The sequence below is a fragment of the Coenobita brevimanus genome, chromosome 96 (assembly GCF_032717465.1).
Source record: "Coenobita brevimanus isolate Jiangsu-jjx chromosome 96, ASM3271746v2, whole genome shotgun sequence".
NCBI lineage: Eukaryota > Metazoa > Arthropoda > Malacostraca > Decapoda > Coenobitidae > Coenobita > Coenobita brevimanus.
In genome coordinates, this window is record NC_137049.1 from 17,450,725 (window position 1) to 17,470,147 (window position 19,423).

The window sequence follows — 19,423 nt, forward strand, 5'->3', positions numbered from 1 at the left end:
TATAAGTGTTATATAGTAATAGAAATATAAAGTGTGAGGGGTTTTATGAATAATAAATGACAGAATACCAACAGCGAACCAGCACAAGTGGGAAGGTCATACGCGCTCGTAATTTTCATTGCTTTCACAGTGGTTTTTATTTGGAGTATGGATCTCAAACTACTTGATAATCATCGAGTAGTGTTTATAGTGTTAATATTTGGCTGTGGTAATCATATTACAGGTTGTCGGGAAGTGTAAAGTGGAGACTTCGTTACCCAACTTCAGAGGTCTCCACAAGTCCTACGGTAATCGACGAAGGTTCAACAAACATCCCAGGAGAAAGCAGAAGGTATGTGCCATAAGCATATGTAATTTTAATATTCTAGGACTAATAACGGATTTTTGGCAAATATTTTTTGAGAGTCTGTCGGAGCCTGAATAACCCCGCGGGACACGCAAAACATTGGGAAACATGCCCGCGGTGTAAGGGTTAATCGGAACGGTAACATGGTAAAATTGCCGACGATACCATGGGCATTTGGAATGCATCTAAACGGATTCCTGCCGAGGATACGATGGGCAAAACAGTGTGAACAAAACCCATTCGACTCGAAAGAATATATCGTACTACAGCATTGAAATTTAGCCTGACACTGAATACTTATTAATACTGTATTTCAGAATAAATATCAATTGTTTTGAAACCTTTATAAAGAGTTAATATTTCCTATGCCAAGAAAACTGTGATGTCGACAAAGTAACCACGTGTTTACAACTGAGACGGGGCTCTGGCAACAGTATGAGGAACGTGTGCAATAGCGTGCAAGTTTTGTTCAACTTAAATCTTCCTTGGCCGTTCCTGATACGATGTACCATGTGATACCCCCTTTAGCTGTGGACACTAAGAAATCATGGAGACAGCTAAAGAGATCTGGCGGCAATTAAGCCACTCCCAAGCCTCAGAACCCATCAAACCACCCAAGCCTTAATCCTTATAAAAATTTGATGGCCTTTTATGTTGTTTATTTATTCATTATACTGTTATTATTCACATAATAATGCTTTATTTCATGTTGGAGGAGAGACTGGCAGGAAATCGTAGGCATAAAGCGGTTGAAAGTTAGAAAAATGGACCACTGAAAAACCAATTAGAAATTTTCCATTGATTGTTCAGTTCAGCTATCGCGTATTCAGCTATCACGCGCGTTTACTGTGACCAATTAGGCGCGAAAGCAGGGGGTTGAGTGTGTATATATATATATATATATATATATATATATATAACTCTCTCGTTATTGGACGATGCAGGCTGCATCCAACCACGGACAAGTACTCAGGATGTGGGACGGCTTGGCCTTGGCTGAATGCTGGGAGAACCCCCACCTGTTTCCGTGCTCGCCGTACTTCTTAAACATTTTGTCCCCACACCATTGGTTTTGCTTCTTTTTCCGTGATTTTATTATCTTCGTAATCTCTAATAGTTGTGCTTGCTTATGGTGTTGATAAAAACATTTGGCGAACATATATTACATAAATGTAGTAATTCAGATGAGAAGAAAGGAATAAATGACAGGACAGGTGTACTTCACAGAAAATGGTAATGATCGAGTAAACGAGAGGGTTGGAGAGATCAATAAGAAGGAGGAAGACCTTTGTGGCACATGCGACAGACCGGTGAGATCGAACCATAATGGCTTGTGTTGTGAGTTTTGTGATAATTGGTATCACATATCGTTTTCGTTTTTCGTTTTTAAAGGCTCCAACATGCTTGCATATGTTGGTCTTGATCACCTAATGGCGGCTCTCCACGCTGCACGATCCATTGCAACCTCCCTGAAATGCCGTGAATGCTGCTTCCTTTCGTCCACTTTCTTGCCAAATTCGGGCATCATGTGTTGATCCAGGCCACCTTGCAACCACATCCAGTATTTTATATTCACTCTCAATTGCCAACTGAATGTTCATGCTGTGGTAATATTTCCTATTCACATACACTTCTTGGTAAATTTTTAGAAGTAACCAACGTTTTCTTTTATTATTATTTTTATGGTTTCCAATGCAAAATACCGTGTTTTAATTAGTTTTGACCTTCATTTTGGGGGGAAAATCCCCCATTTGTAATTTTGAGTAAGATTTCTAACCTCGTCTTTCCTGAGACAGACTATAGTTGTAGTAGTAAAATAAAGGTCTGTATGGCTGAGCAGACCCATCAGCCACAGGCAAGCAGTTGCTTCTGCAGGGCCACCATGAACCAGTGTTCCCTAGTAGTGCCTTGCCACAGCAAGGTGCAGTGAAGAGTGTGGAGGTTTTGTTCTTTAATGGACATTGCTTTTATCTCTCTCCATCCAATGTACAGGGGCACCGTCACCATGTTATTTGCTTATATGGTTACCACCCATTGTTGTGAAATAGGCAGGACTGCATGATTGGGTGATGGTTGCCACTGCTTACCACAGGATGCCAGTAATATAAAGGTTTCCACCATCAACAGGCATCTTTATAAAGTATCCCTGGCTGATATGGAAGACTACTGTATTTCATTTTCCATATGTTTAATCCATAAGGTTTTATCAAGAGGCTGCAACGGATGTACAGTAAGACTTCTTATGCTGCTCCCCCCCTCCCTCCCTTTTTTTTTTCCATAGTAAATATTGGAAAGATTGCCAGCTAAAATTCTGTAGCTCAAAATGTAGCTGACGTAGCATTGTCACCCAGATAGCAGTACCATTGATAGGGAATTAGTCAATACTTCAGAACTCTAACACCAGCGTATATAATATGGATTTACAGTCAAGTACTCACCCCATCCCACTCCTCTGAATTTAAAAATTGCCGCGTTTTTTTCCTGTATATTTTTTTATGTATTAGTAGACTTGGTCTTGTTTATGATGAAACGTAACTTGGACTATGGTGTTCTTCATGACTAATTTTCCTCAAATCTTTCAGGTACAGAATGTGACTAAGAAGCCAAAGACCATTATCGTGTCCCAGTTCCATCAGTGAATGTGGTAAAGTGAAAAGCATTGAAAGAAGGAATAAGGAAGCAAGAAACATATTTTCTTTCATTAGTCTCAAGTATACCACGTTGAGTACACCGCTTCCCGTCCGATCAGCGAAGTTAAGCAACGTTGGGTCTGGTTAGTACTTGGATGGGTGACCGCCTGGGAACACCAGATGCTGTTGGCATCCCTACGTGTCAAGTGGGGTTGGTGGAGGATTAGTGCCCCTCCCTGTAAAAACAATTAACTCTAAGCCCTTGGCCACCCCGTTTGGGATACATGGCATCTGGCAATGAATGAATGAATGAATGAATATATATATATATATATATATATACAGTATATATATATATATATATATATATATATATATATATATATATATATATATATATATATATATATATATATATATATATATATATATATATATATATATATACAGTATATATATATATATATATATATATATATATATACTATACTGTATATATATACAAATACAGTATATATATATACAGTGCCCTCGCGTCCAACACGCGTTAGTCCAGCACGATTTGGGTCCAGCACGGAGAGCAATTAATTAGTATTATTTAATACGATTTAATGACTGCAATACGAGTGTGTTAGCATAACACGCACAGAGCTCCGAGAAGTGGGCGAAATCCGTAGAGTTCACTCTAGCACGATCACCCCCGGTCCAACACGGTCATACTGGAGATTCCCTTGATGATGATAGCCAATGAAAACTTCTGATCAAGTAGCTTTCCCCGCCCGCTATCGTGACGTGATCGTGATGCCGCCCAATTAAAAAACGCTTCTGGTGTCACATGATGTTTTGTTTAAATTTCTCCCGCCACAGTGCCACTCAGTCACATAATTGCATTGGAAGGTGCTTTTTTCTTGCTGCATTTTCTGCCCTTGTTACTGCATTTTACCCTGCTCACGATGCCTAGGAAGCCTTCTGAGAACCCCAAGAAGCGTCGGCACCTCCCTCAGGCCACCAAGCTAGAAAGCATCAAGAGGAAGAAGAAAGGGGAGAGGAAAGTTGACATTGCCAAGGCCTACGACATGAATGAAGCCAACGTGATCATAATAAAAAACAAGACAAGATCCTGGCAGCCGAAGGCTATCACACAACACTTCATACCAGGTTTGCCGAGGATACGATGGTAAATCGGAACGGTAACGTGGTAAAATTGCAGACGATACCACGGGCATTTGGAATTCATCTGGATGGATTCCTGCCGAGGATACGGGCAAAACAGTGTGACCAAAACCCAGGCGACTCGACAGAGAATGTATCGTACTACAGCATTGAACATTTAGCCTGACACTGAATACATATTAATATTTTAGAATAAATATCAATCATTTTGAAACCTTTCTCATCGGCGTGCATACCAGTTTGTAAACAAAGTTGCTTCTCCTTATTCTCTACCGAGTCAGCGACAGCGATCACTTTCCACAGTCACGAGACGGGGCTCCGGCAACAGTGTGAGAAGCATGCACTTTGCTGAGGATTACAGTGTTAGGACAGGCAGAAGCAGGACCTTCCATGGCTGTGGACGAAGATAGTGATTCTGAGTGTGATTTCGAAGGATTTATGAGGGAGGTTGAGGAGGAGCAACAGCCATTACCCGCTAGTGACGCCAGCAGCCATCCTCCAGGGACCCAGTAGGACTACCTACAGCCTTGGATACCACCTTCCATTCCCAGCAAGCCCACCAACACTATCCTAAAAGGTTAGTTATCATTCATAGCACAGTACCATTTATTATAATTACAATAGTACCAATATATGTATAGGTATATGGTAGGTATTTAGGGTGACTTTTCCGAGGGTTGCTGACATAATTCATTTTTCCCCATAAGCTCTATTGTTAGTCCAACACGTTTTTGGTCCAACACGTGTCCCATGCATGACAATATTACCGTGCTGGACGCGAGGGTACTGTATATATATATATATATATATATATATATATATATATATATATATATATATATATATACTGTATATCTATCTATATATATATATATATATATATATATATACAGTAATCCCGCATTTTTTGCGGATTTTTTGTCTACGGTTTTGCCCTCTCGCGGATTTTCTTAGCATTCATAAGTTCAACAAATATATCCTTGAATATACAGAAAACAAAAAATTTGAAATTCCCGCAGCTTCCAATTGTAGCGCGGTAAACTCACGCCACCCTCTGTCCCTTTCCCGTGGCCCCTCTGCCAGTGTTACCATATCTAGCATAATTTTATTCTTTTAGCATAATTTTGATCAAATTTTCGAGTCTGGAATATTTTTTAGCATTTTAGAAGTTTTAGAATCATTCTAGCATAATTCAGAATGGAATGGAATATTTTAGGAATAATTTTATAAAAGCTACAAATCAGAGAGAGAGAGAGAGAGAGAGACGAATAAGGTAAGAAGATGTTTGAATAGTTGGTTACTTTCAGTTTGGGCTTGGTTGGGTTGGATTAGGTTAGGTTAGGTTAGGTTGGGTTAGGTTAGGTTAGGTTTTAGGTTAGGTTCGGTTTGGTTCGGTTAGGTTAGGATAAGTTTGAGCTTTGTACTTTACCCATGAAACCTAGGTTTTTCTGATGGATTTTGGTATGATTCATTCGATTTTCAGCTTCATTTCAGTCGGAAATGACCATTTTCTGTGTTCTCCCCCTCCCTATAACCACCGATTCCCCAAAGATCCCTCATTATTTCAGGGGGATGGGGGGGGGTCATATCTCAAAATCTGGTTATTTCCGACGGAAATGATGCTCAAAATCGAATGAATCACATCAAAATCCATCAGAAAAACGTAAGTTTCGTGGGAAAAAGCAGTATGGGCAGATACCTATATTTATCCTCTTACTGTATGTAGGTTCATTTTAATATTTTCATAGTAAACAATACATAATTAATATGCTGCACGAATATGTACAGAATTTTATCATTTGGCTTCAAGTTAGCATAATTCATTTTTTACTTGGAACAAACTTGCTCAATCTAGCATAATTATTTCATTGCCCTAGCATAATTTCGTTGTTTGGATATGGCAACACTGCTCTCTGCCCCGCATTCCTCAGTCCACGCCTGACTGCCTTTAGTGGCTGGTGTGCTTGTAACCACACTGTGATGTGAGCCTCTTGCCTCCCACTTGCTTTCCACATGGCCCCAGGACGTAAGCCAGCCTCACCAAAGGTTAATAATACAATTAGTAAGAACTCCAAAGTGACAAAACGATCAAGAAAAGTTATGACCTTAGCAGAGAAAATTGTGTTCCTGGACAAGCTAAGAAACGACCGTGCGAGTGTTTGCTATCACCAGTTAATGCATCTTTTTATTTTGTACTGTTTTGTGAATAAATGTGTAGATAATTGTGTATTACAGTACGGTGTTTACGTTTTTCCTTCATAATGGAGTATGTGCTTTCAGTCTTGTAAGAAGGTATTTCGGGATGAGTATGGAGGTTTCAGGACAATTCGCAGTCACAACAAACACAAAACAATTCGCCTTCATTAATGAAGATAGCTATGGGTGACGCTAGAATATAATTCAAAGGCGACTACAGCGAGGAAGAAACAAGTTAATTATTGACTAAAGGTGCAACTAATAAATAATATCCAGAACCTACGCTACTGAACATAGACTTTGCTGGATCCCCCTGAAATATAGTTATTAAAGTATTGATTAATTAATAATAAGTATACTGATGAAAGTACTGATTAGTATATTTATAGAATGGCGGGGAATTGTCCAGGGTGCGAATTGTTCTGAAGAGGAATCGTCCATGTTTTGACGGGGAATTGTCTGACGGTGAATTGTCTCGCAATCAGTATGGACATGCCAATCTCTCCCCACCCTGCTCTGCTCCACCTCGTCCACATTGGATCCTCACACGAGGGTCCTGGTCCTCCTTTAAGGCGACCCTTGATAACACTGGGCCTCCGCCTGGAGGACCCATACATGATCGCGTGATGGACTTTACGTCCTCTGTGATCGCAGCAGGTAAGGCGACCTTCCGCAGGTCCTCAACACGTCCCCGAGGCACTGCCACGGTTCCTTGGTGGACAGAGGACTGCACCAGGGTTGTCCGGGCTAGGAGGTCTTCCTGGAACGTCTGGCGGAGATGTCCCTGCCCTAGCCACTGAGACACTCACCGTCGTAGGGACGCAGAATGCAAGCGGACTCTCACCCGAGCCCGCCGTGCTGCCTGGTCTGCTTTCTGCTCAACCCTGTCATTCTCAAGCTCACCATCCCGGACCTGGTCCTTTATTCGGGCAATGAAGGGTCGCCCTACCACCCTTTCGTATCCTCTGGTAAAGGAGGGTAATCTTCTGGTAGGCCTCCAAGACAAGGCTACCTTACTGGCTGCCTTCTTTGGAGCTAGACTTGGCTCTCCCGCTCCACTTCCAAATTTTCAACACCTACTCAGGGTCACTCAGGCAGGCATCTCCTCCTCCCCCCCAGCAGGCTTAGCCTCTCCTTTTACCCAGGCAGAACTCTCCTCTGCTCTGTGGACCCTACTACCAAAGAAGGCATGTGGGCCAGATTTAGTACCTAACGAATTTCTGATTCATCTCCCTGTCTGCTTTCAAATGGCACTTTTAGACATCTTTAACAACAGCTGGGCATCAGGGATATTCCCATCTCATTGGAAAACCTCCCACCTCCTGCCCTTCCCCAAGTCGGGGAGAGACCCCTCTTCTCCGGCTTCCTACAGACCAATTGTACTGCTGTCCAATATCGGGAAGGTGCTTGAGAGGATGGTGTGCCGTCGGTTCTCCTGGTGGCTGGAGCACAACAGTCGCATGTCTGATGTACAATGTGGATTCCGCCCAGGGAGAGGGACATCTGACATCTTCCTCCAGTTTGACCATCATGTCCACCAGGCGTCCTATCATAAGAAGATACTCCTGGCTGCCTTCGTGGATCTCCAGGGGGCATTTGATTCTGCCTCCCATGATGGGATACTGTACAAGTTGTGCCGTCTTGGCATCACAGGCTCTGCACTGGCCTGGGTGCAAAGTTTTTTGGAGGAGCGATCCTTTCGTGTTTCCCTTGGGGGTACATACTCTTCCCCTACCCCAGTCAGGCAGGGAGTACCACAAGGATCGTGCCTCAGTCCCTTACTTTTCAACGTCCTGATGTATGACCTCCCTCATCCTCCTGGAGTATCCACCTTAGTCTATGCAGATGACGTCTCAATCCTCTGCAGTGCTGCCTCCCTATGGGAGGCCCAACATCGCCTCCAACAGGCTGTGGATGCCTTTGCCACCTGGGCTGCAGATTGGGGGCTAACAGTCAATGCACCCAAGAGTGCTCTTATGTACTTTGGCCAAAGGAGGCTCCCCTCCATGCCGACAATTCAGCTAGCTGGAGAACCTCTCACCCTCCGGACTCGGCACAAGTTTCTGGGCCTCCATTTGGACAGTCCCCATCTCACCTGGGCCCCCCATATTGACCATCTTCAATTGGCATGCCTTAGGCGCCTGGACATCATGAAGTGTGTCGCAGGAGCTCGCTGGGGTGCCGACCGAAACACTCTTCTTAGACTATATCTGGCCTTCATCCGCAGTAAGATCACGTACGGCACCACCCTTTACAGATCAGCTGCCCAGACCCACCTAAAGAAGTTGGATGTTGTCCAGAACACGGCACTTCGCATTGCCCTAGGTGCCTTCAAGTCCACCCCAATTATTTCGCTTCATGCAGAGGCAGGGGTGATGCCCCTTTCCATCTACCGCATGGAACTGGACTGTCGGCTGCTTCACCGTATTTCGGCCCTTCCCTCCAGCCATCCGGTCTCCTCCCTTTATCGCCTCTCCACAGTCCTTTGTCAACCCCCAACTTGGCCGCGAATGAGGTTACCATACATTATCCGCATCATCCGAGCCTGCCACACCCTGTCGCTCGATCTGCCCAGGCCTGCCCCAGTGGCCCCTCTCTCCCCAGTGCCCCCTTGGAAGGATTTGTCTCCATATGTCTCCCCCTACTTCCCAGTACCGTTCTCGAAGTCGACAGATGCAGTCTTGGCACGGCAGATCTTTTACAGTTTGGACTCCTCGGTTTATAAGGACTTCCTGAGAATTTACACGGATGGGTCTCACTCCCCTCCATCTTCCTTTGCCTCAGCGGCTTATTTTGAAGATCTTTCCATGTGCCAAACTTGGTCGTTCAGCGGGCGGTACGATGTCCTAACCGCAGAACTCATAGCCATCCTCCAGGCCCTTGAATTTATCCGAACTTTCTTCCAGCCTCAATCGGTAGTCTTATACACTGACTCACAGTCTGCACTTACCCTCCTTCTCTCGGATCGTCCAGTGACTCATGTCAAGACTGTCCATGCTATTATGGAACACCTCCTTTTCCTTGTTACTCCTCCCTGGTACCTCCACCTTCAGTGGATTCCCTCACATGTGGGCATCCGTGGCAACGAAATAGTAGATGCAGCAGCAAAGCGAGCACTGACACATAGTACACTGGTCCATGTGACGCCAGATAGTGCCACATTCCCTAAACTTGCACGTAGCGCCTGCATATTGCACTGGAATGCGCACCTAGCAACCACCCTACCTGCTTCCCACTTGGGGCTTTTTCGCTCTGACTCCTTTGAACACCCTTGGGCACGCCATCCCTGCAGAGACATTGATGTAGCCATCACCAGGTTACGGTTGGGCCACACAGGCCTTGCAAGCCACCTGTACCGTTTGGGTATGATAGAGCATCCATGGTGCCAGTGGTGTCCTCAGGTTGAAGAAACCATAGAACATTTCATGTTACGGTGTCCTAGGTTCCACTCGCTTCACACCCTTTTGCGGGAACGTTTGGCATCTCAGGGAGTTCTCAGTCTGTCTCTCCACACACTCCTGGGAGGCGGTATCGGGGACCCTCGGTTACGAGAACGGGTCGTGAGGTGCACGTCTGACTTTATCCGAAAATCTAGACGGCTCTGCCGCATATAATGTGAGGCCCTAAGCAGTTTGCATTGACAGGGCATTGGGCCATTGTACTGGCCGTGGCCCTTAAACCCACAAGAAGAAGAAGAAGAAGAAGTATGGACATGGACTGTGTGATGGGCAGCATGGTGGACACAAGTGTAAGATTCAATTGTTAATAGAGTATTCGCGGAATTGACTTTTCGCGGGGGTTGCAAGAACGTAACTACCGCGAAATATGCGGGATTACTGTATATATATATATATATATATATATATATATATATATATATATATATATATATATATATATATATAGATATATATATATATATATATATATATATATATATATATATATATATATATATATATATATATATATATATATATATACAAATATAAAATCTATATATATATATATATATATATATATATAATCATCATCATCCGGACCTCCTTTCCCACCCAAGGGCAGGGTAAGGAGTAGCAATGTCCAGACAGCACAAACTTGCCCAGTCCAATAGGCCACACTTCCATTCACTCATCATTCAAAGCCCCTGGAATCCTGGTTCTGTAAGCCAAAAACATTCACCTCATTCTGCAGCTTCACACAAACGTATCCGATTGAGTCAATTTGGACACTGCCATGCTCACAAGAGGTGCCAAAATCCCTGATCATGCACTTCTCCTCACAACATCCAGTCAGCCAGCTCGATCTCTTGTCAGTTCCCTAGCCTCACCGACTTCCAAACCTCTCTTCCTCAAACACTCATCCACCATATCTCTCCACCTTCTCCTTGGCCTACCTCGCCTCCTCCCTCCTTCAAATTCATTCAGGTATACCTTTTTCACCACTCTATTGTTATCCATTCTTTCCACATGACAATACCATCTCAGGACACTCTCTTCAATTCTGGTGTCCACCGACTTCCTCACTCCACACCTTTCATAAATCACATTATTTCGTATCCTACCCACCCTCTGCACTCCACATACATTCCATAGCAGTCCCATCTCCACTGCTCTTACTCTTTGACTTTTCATTTTCATGCCGCACCATATGTTAAAGTCAGCACTAACACTCCCTCACGTTAGTCTCGTGCAGTTGTAACACTCAAGCCTCCGTTTCTCATCAAAGCCTTCATTGCACCAGCTACTTTTCTTCCTTGTGTCACTCTACTTTCAACTTCTTTTGCACATTTTCCTCTCTTTTCTATCACTGTACCCAAGTATTTGAACTCTCTCACCAAATCCAGTCTCTCTCCATTCACTTTGACATTGCACTGGGAGTCACCTTTTCTCTCAGTAACCATCACTTTACTCTTCTCTACATTTACTCTCAAGACACGACACTCACAGACATCAGCAAAACTCTGCATTAGCCTATCTAAGTTCTTGTCTTGTACTTGCAAGTAGTACTGTATCAGCATACAACAAAATTGAGATATTCCATCTATCACCATTCATTACCAATGCCATCCCTCTCTACATTACTTGTGTTTTTACTTCTCTCATCACCCCATCCATATATATATTGAACAACCATGGGGACATCACACACCTTTGTTGCACGCCCACACCGATCGTGAACCATTCACTTAGATGGTCATTAATCGTTACACATGCTTCGCTACTATCATAAAAACTCTTGACACCACCTAGCAGCTTACCATCTACACCATACATGCTCAAAACTTTCCACAATCCCTCTCTGTCTACTTTGTTGTATGCTTTTTCCAGATCCATGAATGCCATAAACACCTTATAATCCTTCTCACAAGCCTTCTCTACTATCTGTCTCACCGCAAATACTTGATCCACACATCCTCTGCCACTCCTAAAGCCACCCCGTTCATCATAATATACAAGTAATCCCTCTCATATCCGAACGCCCAATATCCGAACATCCCCACTAACTGGACATAATCGTCCTGGGATCCAATATTCCCAAAATGGGCCAAAAACCGCAACAAATTTGAAAAAAATCTGACTTTTTTCCCTCCCGTAATTTGAAATTGCCGCCTGGTGCCAAACAGCTGTTACACCATGGTCCCTTCACCCCTTCCTTCCTCCCCCTCCCCCCTCCCCTGTCAGGGATGCCATTTGGTATTTTTCATTACCAAGTGTGGGCCAATTCGGTAATGAAAAATTCATTTGGTAATGAATCAGAATAATGCATTACCAAATGGATTTTTCACATGTATGAGGATACACAGGATGGAGATGGTGGATTGTTTGCTCTCTCTGATTAATCTGCTACCCTACATAGCGTGAAAATAATCAACATGGTGTTAATTATAAGGAGAGTGATTACATGTATTTCCACTTGTATATATAATTAGTGGAGAATAAATGCTAGCTTTACGAATTTGGTAATGAAAAGTTAAATTTGGTAATGAAAGTTGAGGAGATTGGTAATGTGGCCGTTGTGATCTGGCAACTCTGTTACCCTGCCATCATCAACAGTCACAGCCAAACTCCGATCGAGAGCAGATGCTTATAGCAGTGCAAGCCACAGATGCTTGTTTTTTGTGAATAAACAGTGAATAAACTGCAATACCTCGCCACTAAAACACACGGGAATTTACAGTGTTGTGCAGTGTTAAGAAATTAGAATTTAGAGTGCAGAGGATTAACTGTGGACTGCAAACTGGCGGTTCAAACCAGTCCAGGAGCCAGGGACTTGTAAGTACCCAGAATGTTTAATATTGTATAAACTCACCTCTAAAACCTCATTTTATGGTTCTTTTGCATTTATTTCAGTCTTTTATGTCCCTTATTGGTGTGATTTGGGTCAAATAGGTGAAATGCATGTCCAGAGGGAGTTGTATAGGTGTTTTTCTGAGTTAAGGTCCATAAGTACAAGTCCAGGAGGCTGGGGCCCAATATCTGGACAGGATCACTATCCGGACATGCCTTTGGCTCTATTACGTCGGATATTGGAAGGATTACTTATACATATTATATACCATATATACTGTGTATATATATATATATATATATATATATTTCATCATCATCATCTTCATTTAGTGTCCTCTTCCCAGTGCCGGGGTTGGACATGATATGAGTCATCTCCATCTATCTCCGTCATCCGCATCTTCTTCTCTTATATTTAAACATCTTACATCTTCCGCAACCACTTACCTCCAAGTTCTCTTCGGTCTTCCCATTGGTCTCCTTCTTTCTACTTCCAGCTCCATAGCCCTTCTCATAATGCTATCTTGCTCTTTTCTGTGCACATGACCGAACCATCTCAATCTCATTCTCTGAATCCTATCCTCTATGCTCTTCAGTCCACGTATATATACAGTGAGTCCTTGATATACGAAAGGGATAGGGACCAAAAAAAAAAACTTTCGTAATTCGACATTTCGTATATCGGAACGATTTTCCCCATTGAAATATACATATAAATGGGGGGATGCGTCCCAGGACCCCCTCAGACCCTCTCCTAAACTTCACTCCCCCCTATTAAGAAGTAAGCAATACCTGTATACAATTGTAAAGAAGGTGGCCATATTCTTGTACATCTCCTTTTTCTTTCTTCACAGTTCCAATGGTGGAAAGAGCAAGGCCTTAAGCATGCCCAATCTCCAAGACTCCCTGCCCCACCTCATGGGGTCTTATAATTTCCAATTTCCTTTTCAGAATTAGAGTACGGTGCTGCTGCTGCTTTGCAGCTGGCTCCCCCAATGCTGGAGATGATGCAGGGAGCTTGGGAGGCATGGCGAAACAATGCGAAAAGGTGAAGGGCTGCGAAAATATCCTCATGTACAGCGAGGCTGTGAGGAGAGGAGGGACGTGGACTCAACTGAGATTTTCATTCATTCATTGCCAGACGCCATGTATCCCAAACGGGGTGGCCAAGGGCTTAGAGTTAATCGTTTTACAGGGAGGGGCACTAATCCTCCACCAACCCGACTTGACACGTAGGGAGAACGTTATGCCAACAGCATCTGGTGTTCCCAGGCGGTCACCCATCCAAGTACTAACCAGACCCAACGATGTGTGGGAAAATTTGTTTACCAGAGAGGGGTTAGTTCATTTTCTCACGGCAAGCGAGTGAGGCGCTATGCAACGCGCCCATTTTGAATTTTTCATACCGTATTCCATTAACCCCTTCGTAGTTGCCAGCCTTGAACTACACTTCACTGTTTCGGTGTGAATGACGTTGATTTAGAGCATTATAAAAACTGCGAACAATTACGGGAAGGGAATGAAGGTCACTGATGTGAGTACTTGACCCTACTCTACCATCCCATCAGTCAGACATTCTCTTCACTCCATGCTGATGTTTACATGGTTATGTTACATGCGCCCTAATTTTGAGTAAGTTTCTTTCAGCAAGAGAACATAATTTACCACCCTCAATACAGTCAGAAAAATATGGAAGACAAACTAGAGGAATATGAACTGAATTGGCATGGTCTTTAGGCTGTATCATTACACGAAAGATTATGGGTTTTACAATTTTAAGAGACGATATGGAACAAAAGTATTTGCTAATCAGAAAAAAATTACTCTTTCATCTCACATATTCTCGTAGGTTAGCATTCAGTTCCACATTTTTCGTTCGGTATCACTCTTCCCAATATATTTCAGACTGATTAGGCACAGTTATTTCTGCTCCTTAGAGTTAAGTGTACATTTACTGCTCATTCTTTTGTTTGTTCTTATGTGTATGAGTGAGAGAGGACTGATACAAACAATAATATATTCCATTATTGCTTTCATACCTGCTGGCCCTGAACAACTCTTTACTGTACTGGTCCCACATGTTCTCGTAGGTTAGCATTCAGTTCCACATTCTTCATTCGGTATCACTCTTCCCAATATATTTAGGACCGACTGAGCACAGTTATTTCTGCTCCTTAGAGTTAGCGTACATTTACTGCTCATTCTTTTGTTTGTTCTTACGTGTATGAGTGAGAGAGAGAGGACTGATACAAACAATAATGTATTCCATTATCGCTTTCATAGCTGCTGGCCCTGAACAGCGCCTTACTGTACTGGTGTCAGTGACGCTGAGTTAGGGTGAGCTAAAAAAAAAAAAAAAAAACTGCGAGCAATTATGGGAAGGGAATGAAGGTCACTGGTGTGTTTACATGACCCTACTCTACCACCTCAAGCAGTCTGGCATTCACAGGTCACTTCGTCCCAGATGTTTTCAGCTGATGTATACATGCTGATGCAACACTCTTCCTAATTTTATTCATTCTTACACGAATCATAGCAAATCACAGGATGGATTTAGGGGTGGAAAAAAAGAAAGCCAGGTGTGCCAGACGAGTCTTTTCACATATGTAAGAAAAAGAAATTGATTTTAGAACTTTGAGAAAATGGTCCGAAGGCCGACCACGGGAGTACGCAATATCTGAACCCACAGCCACTGAGGGGGCTAAACATAAGTTTTACTTTAAGCAGTAAAAGCATCTCACCAAGTCAGTTCTTCCTGATAGTCTGTTATATTTTTCAGATTATTTCTGGGTTGGTAAATACAGTAAACGTTTCTTATTAAATCTGTTTCCCCGTCATTTTTAGCTGTTCTGGTGTGAAAACTCTTGCGTATTTCGTTAACATAATGGTGGAAAGGACTGTTCTTCCCTAAGTGTTTAACTAAACCTGGCCTAACTGGGCTTATCTGTACCTAATAATTTTAACCTAACCTCCAGTTGGGAAATTGGGAAACGTTATCCACCTTTGAGCACACTGAGTTTCTTCCACTGCACTGGAAACGATCATAGGGGAAAATGACGATAATAACAGGGAGGAAATTTTCCAGCAAGAAAAAGTAATTTGCCAAACTGAAAGTTGCCAGAAAATTACAGAGACAAGCTGGAGGATTATGCATTGAATTGATAAGGTCTTTCTGCTGCTTCAAGTGTACAATGAAAGACACAAGAATCTTCCAAAAGTCTGACTGAACTGGGAAGATAGTTGTGTCTTTCATTGTACATTTACTGGTAAATAAATCAGTCTAACTACAGTAATCACTCTAATATCCAGACGCCCAATATCCGAACATCCCCACTACCCGGACATAATCGTCCCGGGATCCAATATTCCCAAAATGGTCCGAAACCCCCCCCCACACACACACACACACACACACACACACACACACACACACACACACAAAAAAAAAAAAAAAAAAAAAAAAAAGATTTTTTCCCGCCAGTAATTTGAACTTGCCGCGCGCGGCGCAGGAGAGCACTGTTGTGGCGTGTCATTCCTCTGACGTCCGATAGAGCGCTGCTGCATCCTCCCCACTTTCCGCCTATCTCTCGCCGTGAGTGCACGCTCGTCGTTATGGCTGCCCACGTGATCGCTTTTGTGGTGGTGCCTTACCTGCTGCAGGGCCTCCTCTTAGTGTGTGTGATGATGGCCCCGCCACCTGAGAAAAGAAAGAGAGTGGTGTTGACTCTGGAGAAGAAGCGGGAGATATTGGAGAAAGTAGATGCGGGGTGGTCTTCTTCCTGCATTCTCTGCGAGTTTAACCTGGCCCAGTCTACTTTGTTCGATATCAAGAGATCCCAAGACAAACTCATACAGTACATGGCTGACTTCTCGTCAAGAAGCAAACGCAATGTGGAAAGGAAGGTTATGTTTACTCCCAAGTTTGCAGAAATCGACCGATCCACGTTGATATGGTATCGACAACAACGTGCTGCTGGTGTGATGGTACGTGGAACGGAGTTGAAGGCTGCTGCTGAGAAGTTCGCCAGGCTTCACGACGCCCTAGACTTCAAGGCATCCGAGGGTTGGCTCTTTGCGTTCAAGTTACAGAATGGCCTTACCAACCGTAAAGCACATGGCGAAGCACTGGACGCTAACGAGGATGGAGTTGACGTGTTTCGGCACAAGGTGAAGGGCTTGATCGACAGGGAGGGCCTCACTCTCAGTCAAGTCTACAACGCAGACGAAACTGGCCTATTCTATCGTTCGCTGCCAACGAAAACTCTAGCCGAGGAGACGGAGAAGCATGTACCTGGCCGCAAGCTTTCCAAGGAACGGATATCTGCTTTGTGTTGTGCCAATGGTAATGGAATGCACTGGCTTAAGCCCATTGTTGTTGGCCATGCAAAGCAGCCTCGGTGCCTTCGTGGGGTGATGGATGTCCTTCCTGTCGTCTGGTACCATTCTTTGAAGGCATGGTTCACAGCTGTGATCATCAAAGACTGGTTCCACCGCCACTTCGTCAAGGAGGTCATCCATTACCAGACGAAGACACTGGGAATCCCGTGCGACCAGGTAAAGGCCCTCCTTCTCCTTGACAATGTACCTGCCCACCCGTGCAACAAGGACCTGGTTGCTGAAAATGGCCGTATTAGGTGCATGTTTCTGCCACCTAATACGACTGCTCTCATTCAACCAATGGACCAAGGAGTGATCGTGGCAACAAAGCACCTATACCAATGGATGTTCCTGGACGAGGTGATGGTTGTTCTCGAGGACGAGGACGAGTACAGGGAGGGACAGGACACATGAGGCCAGCGGACTTTGGAAAACCTTCGCCGCTACAACATCAAGTCTGCGCTGTACAACAGGGCTAGTGCATGGAAGGAAGTCCCTGTGAAGACTCTGGAAAATGGTTGGTCTCGTCTGCTCGGAACGAATGTGGAGTACAATTTTCTAGGATTTGACGTGGATGACTTCCATGCACGGCTATGTATGCACAGCGACGATGTTGATGTGGACGATGTTCGTGAGTGGTTGGATGACGACGAGGGCGATCCTGGGTATCAGACACTGTCTGATATCGAGATCGCATCTTCAGTTCCAGGTGTCAATACCGAGCTTGAAGATTCCGACGAGGAAGGCGACGATGATGCGGACTCCTCTCAGCAGGACACTACTCCAGCCATCCCAAGCTGAGCGCACTCCGGGAACACCTAGAGTTCGTCCTAGACTACCTGGAACACCCGGACTGCGACAGGGAGATGGGGCCCTTGGGACTTGTGGAGGAAATGCGTGCTTTCAGGCAGCACATCATCAATTGTCAGAATCGTCGGTCATTGCGTCAATCAACCACTGACAGTTTTTTCAGGCCCGTGACCCCCGCTGTGCCCAGCCCTGGTTCCGCTCCGTTGCCTCCCCAAGATAGGCCCTCATGCTCCGAGCCACAGCCCAGCACATCAGCCACAGTGGAGTCACCGCTCGACGTGAGTTTGCGGCTGTCTTCAGAGTCGTCTGCAGTAGGTACGCCATCACCACGACCCAGCGACGCACCCCTAGGTCACCTGCCAGTGATACTCTCAGACTCTGACAGTGAATAAACAGCAACAACTTCTCCACTAGACCACACGGGAATTTAGAGTGTTGTGCAGTGAAAAAAACAGTGTGTTGTGTTAAGGATTTACAGTTGTGAGAAAAAAGACTCATTTGGAACAAAATTTAACGTAAACAGACTTGTTTGTTTTTGCTTTGGAAAATTATTAGAAGAATGGGAAAAGTTAAAGTGCAGAGTGCAACACTTAGTAAGTTACAATGGAGCATTAATTAGACGAGTGCGCACTGTGAAGAGAACGGACTTCTGTGTACGATTGACTAAGTTCAGTGCAAGACTTCATGAACAGGGTACTGGAAGTGCTTCAGGAAATCCTTCTTACTGTCAAAGTCCGAGAGGAGGCAGTTATTCATCGAGGTGGCCATGGACTTGCTGTATGTAGGCATAATGTTTCATACTGTACTTTTTTCCATACTATACTTACCTCATTTCACTCTTTAATGTCCTTTATTGGTGTGAATAGGGTGTTAGGAGCTATGCATGTGCAGTAGGAAGGTGTTTTTCTGAGTTAGGCTAGGTTAGGGTTCATAAGTACCAGTCCAGGAGCCAGTCACCAGAATGTTTAATATTGTATGAACCTACTTCTAAACCCTCATTTTATGCTTCTTTTGCATTTATTTCAGTCATTTATGTGCTTTATTGGTGTGATTTGGATCTTAAATAGGTGCTATGCATGTCCAGAGGGAGTTGTATAGGTGTTTCTCTGAGTTAGGGTCCATAAGTACAAGTCCATAAGCTGGGGCCCAATATCCGGACAGGACCACTATCCGGACCTGCCTATGGCTCTATTATGTCGGATATTGGAGTGATTACTGTATACAGTATACAGTTACCTTTCAACTAACGCGAGTTTAAAAAAACGCATTTTCGTTTTAACACGAACAAATGTTTATGGAGATATGTTTAACTAACAAGGGTTTCTCGATTTAATGCAACTTTACAGGTACGTGATGGTTTCAAATTAGCCACGCGAGCCTTGGACAGTCCCGAGCTGATAGACTGTGTGTGGCAGTTTATGCATAAATACAATTTTATATTTGCCTTTTGCTTAAATCGGTTTTATTCGAACTATATTATTCGAAAATGAAGTTTGGCCCTATTCTGAGCAATTTGGCTCATTTTCGGACAAAATTTGACCAGGAAAGTGATGACAGATCTAAAATGTTACAACTTGATGCTGCAGAACAGAAAGAAGAAA

General features: G+C 43.8%; 1 protein-coding gene and 1 pseudogene across 1 annotated transcript in view; one reads left to right on the forward strand and one right to left on the reverse strand.

Moving 5' to 3' along the window:
• The window catches only part of LOC145413473 (uncharacterized), a 364,910-nt gene that overhangs the window by 199,478 nt on the left and 146,009 nt on the right, over positions 1-19,423 (reverse strand). The window lies entirely within an intron of this gene.
• On the forward strand, positions 3,050-3,169 carry LOC145413580 (5S ribosomal RNA; annotated as a pseudogene).